Source organism: Puma concolor, chromosome C1, assembly GCF_028749965.1.
Source record: "Puma concolor isolate L17-30 chromosome C1, mPumCon1.1.hap2, whole genome shotgun sequence".
In the NCBI taxonomy this organism is placed as follows: domain Eukaryota; kingdom Metazoa; phylum Chordata; class Mammalia; order Carnivora; family Felidae; genus Puma; species Puma concolor.
The window spans coordinates 19,577,134-19,581,337 of NC_141674.1; positions in this window are offsets into that span (position 1 = coordinate 19,577,134).

Genomic DNA, 4,204 nt, shown 5'->3' on the forward strand with positions numbered 1-4,204 from the left:
TATGGCCTCGGAGACCCAAGGACTCACGGAAGTGGGCTAAAGATGAAGGATCCTCCCCTCCCCCCCCCAGATGAAAAGTGAAATTCCAAAGGAAAGCTTCATTCTTGCCTTGAATGGGGCTGTAAGCGGGTAGGGCAGCTATCCTGCAACCAAGATGGCGGGGAAATCTCAGGAAGACATCCACTCCCTGAAAACAGCAAAAAAGTACTATAGATAACGCCCTGGTCATTGATGACATCACTGTGCTACCAGTTTACCTGCCCCTGGAGCTGTCCCCCACCCCTGACTATTTAGGATGTGAGATAACAAAGGGCATCATAGTGTAATTACTCTTGTTACTTGCAGCAGAGATCACTCTATATACATTCAAGACTCCATCTCGATGTGCCAATGATCCTCAGATCTCTAATTCCAGTTCAGATCTCTCTCTCCCTTAAGCTGAAGGTTTGTTGGAGATCTCTGCTGTGATGTTCCAATAGCACCTCAAACTCATCAGACCCCCAAGCAGAGCACCTAGCACCTCCTTGTGTTTTCCTAGTCTCATGTCTCTGTGAACACCACCACCGTTCACCTATTTGTGCAGACCAGAAAGCTGAGAGCTATCCTTGGGCTCCCCTGCCCCCCACTGCACACCTCGTCAATCTCTGCATCAAGCATGGTCGATCTTTGCACCCCACTTGTTATCTTACCATTATATGCCTGTGAGTATGATTCTCCCTCTGGACCTTGAAGACTTTGAGGATAAAGACTGTCTCTGTGGATTCTGTACCCCCAGTGACACAGTAGGTACTCAACAAATATTTCTTAAATGAGTGGACTAGTGAATGAATGAGTTAAATTTTTTTTTAATGTTTATCTATTTTTGAGAGAGAAAGAGACAGAGTGTGAGTTAGGAAGTGGCAGAGAGAGAGGGAGACACAGAATCTGAAGCAGGCTCCAGGCTCCAAGCTGTCAGCCCAGAGCCAGATTCAGGGCTCAAACTCACCAACCATGAGATCATGACCTGAGCTGAAGTCAGATACTTAACCAACTGAGCCACCCACTGAATGAGTGAGGTAAGTAAGGGAACAACAGGATCACTGTTAGACTTGGGAAAGATTAAGGTATTTGAGCATTTTTTGTTTATTTTGACTGACACATTGGAAAGAAAGTACTGGAAGATTGGGAGGAGGGTGACTGAGCAAATGCTACAGCCTTGGAAGAGAAGTACACTCTTTGTCTTTAGTTGGGAGGATAGGAAAGAGGAGAGGATGGAACTGAGAATCCAGTACTGGGAAGTGGAGAGAAAGGTGCTCATATTGATGACCTCAGTCAAGAGGGAGTTGAGATCAACTTCTGAGGGGGAAGCAGGGGGAAGGGTAGCATGAGTGGGTGGCCCAGCCAGTGCGAAGCACAAGAGGAAGTCCCCCAGAGAGGGATAGAAGGGCTGTGCAAGGGCAGAAGAGCCTCGCTGGTGTTTCATAACCCGGCTTTGCTATTTGCGAGGAGCCATTCACATGGTTCTGTTGACTTTCCCCAGCCACAGTTGGCAGTCCAGGTGCAAAAACCACGCAAATGGACAGTGGGATCGACTCCAGCCTGGGCCTTGGCCAGGCCAGCACTGCTGAAAGTCAAGGGGTGAGGAAGGGGAATTCCCACGTGGGCCATGCTGGGCATCAAAACACATCTTGCCATTTAATCCTCACAACAGATCTGCAAGGGAGGTATTATGATCCTCGTTTTCCCAGGAGGAAACAAGATTCAGAGAATTAATTGGCTTGGCCAAAGTCACACAGCCACAAGTGGCACAGCAGAGCTGGGTTCACATCCAAGTTAGCCTGACTCCTAAACCTGTGCTCCTCACACCAAAGCATTTATTGAGTGCTTACTGCATGCCAGGCATTGTGCTAAGCCCTTCCCATCCACGCTCCCTTGTTCAGTCCTCAAAATAACTCAGTGAGGCACTGATCATGATTTTCCCAAAAGCAGCTGAGCAAAGAGACTCAGAGAGGTTAAGTCACTTGGCACAGTACCCCAGCTAGTGAGTGGCAGAGCCAGGATCAGAACCAGGAAGTTATAAACCAGTACCATTACTAGTTACTGGAACATACTAGAAAGCTATGGCCTGACAGATGAAAAGACAAACACAGAATATCAGTGGTGCATCTGAGCCCAGAGCTTTTGACGACTACATTTTACTGCTTCCCTCCCTTCATGTCTCCTTGCTTATTTATTTTTACTTTTTATTGTTTGATTGATTGATTGATTGATTGATTGGTTTTTTTCACACCCAACATGAAGCCCAACATGGGGCCTGAACTCACAACCCAGAGATCAAGACCTGAGCTGAGATGAAGAGTTGGACACCCAACCAACTAAGCCACCCAGGTGCCTCTGTTTATGCTTTTATTTTTTATTTTTACTGTTTATTAATGAAAATTTTAAACACACAGAAGTAGAGAGATAGTATAATGAACTCATATAACCAAACTCAGTTTCAACTGTTACCAACAGTTCCCCAATCTTACTTCATCTAATACCCCACACACTTCTTTTGTCTGATATTTTAAAGCAGACCTTAGACATCAAGCAATTTTATCCATAAATACTTCAGTAAGCATTTCTAACCGATAAGGATTTTCTTGGTACATAATCACAATGCCATCATCACATCTAACAAAAATAACAAGAATTTCTTAATATTATCTAGTTTCCAAACCATCTTCCAAGGATGCTGATTGTCTCAAATGTCTTTTTACAGTTAGTTTTACAAATGAGATCCAAATAAGGTCTTCCACATGATAATTCACTGTTTTCATCTCATCAATGGCTTTTAATCTATAGCAATTGCCTTCTCCGCCATTCTTCTGTGCCATTGATTTGTCAGAGAATGATTCAGGGTATTATGATCCTCATTTTGACATATCAGAAACTGAAGTTCAGAGAAGTTAAGTAACTTGCAGAACATCACCCAGCTAAGAGACAGACTTCATCTGGGACTGCCCCCAAAGTCTGTTACTAGTGGGAGGAGCTTAGTACCCAAGGGGGTCCCAGCTGGGTAGGGGTTAGGCAAAGCAGCAGGGGCAATGGTCTGGACCTGACAATAAAAAGAGGTGATGGGAAGTAATAATAATTATTACACTATTTTTTAAATTTTATTTTTAATTTTTTTAAATTTACATCCAACTTAGTTAGCATACAGTGCAACAATGATCTCAGGAGCAGATTCCTTAATGCCCCTTCCCCATTTAGCCCAGCCCCCCTCCCACAACCCCTCCAGTAACCCTCAGTTTGTTCTCCATATTTATGAGTCTCTTGTATTTGGTCCCCCTCCCTGTTTTTATATTATTTTTGTTTTCCTTCCCTTATGTTCATCTGTTTTGTCTCTTAAAGTCCTCAGATGAGTGAAGTCCTATGGTTTTTGTCTTTCTCTGACTGACTAATTTCACTTAGCATAATGCCCTCCAGTTCCATCCACGTAGTCGCAAATGGCAAGATTTCATTCTTTCTGATTGCCAAGTAATACTCCATTGTATATATATATACCACATCTTCTTTATCCATTCATCCATTGATGGACATTTGGGCTCTTTCCATACTTTGGCTATTGTTGATAGTGCTGCTATAAACATGGGGGTACATGTGTCCCTTCAAAACAGCGCACCTGTATCCCTTGGATAAATGCCTAGTAGTGCAATTGCTGGGTCATAGGGTAGTTCTCTTTTCAGTTTTTTGAGGAACCTCCATACTGTTTTCCAGAGTGGCTGCACCAGCTTGCGTTCCCAATTATTACACTATTTTTGATTGATATACTGCTTGCAAGAGTCTGGGCATCTACTAAAAAAGCTTCATGGTACTATTTCATTCAGTCCTCACAACAACCATGAGTAGGTCATACTTATCCCCATTTTACAGATGAGGAAACTGAGGCACAGATTGATTATGGAGTTTCCCTAAGTCCCGCAGTTAGTGTAGGCAGAGCTGAAAGGACGATTTAACCCCAACGTCTGTGCTATTTTTGACTATCACTAGAGAGAAAACTTTCTGGAAACCTGAGATTTTGAGACCTCTTGGTTGGAGGAGAAAACTACCAGAGACCAGCAATGTGATGCCCAGCCAGCCACACCCACCTTCAGTTTCTTGTTTGCCAAATGGAGCAACCATTAAGAAATGATCCCCGAGGGTCCGCATGTCCTCAGTGGCCTGGTTCTCAGAGGAAGACTTC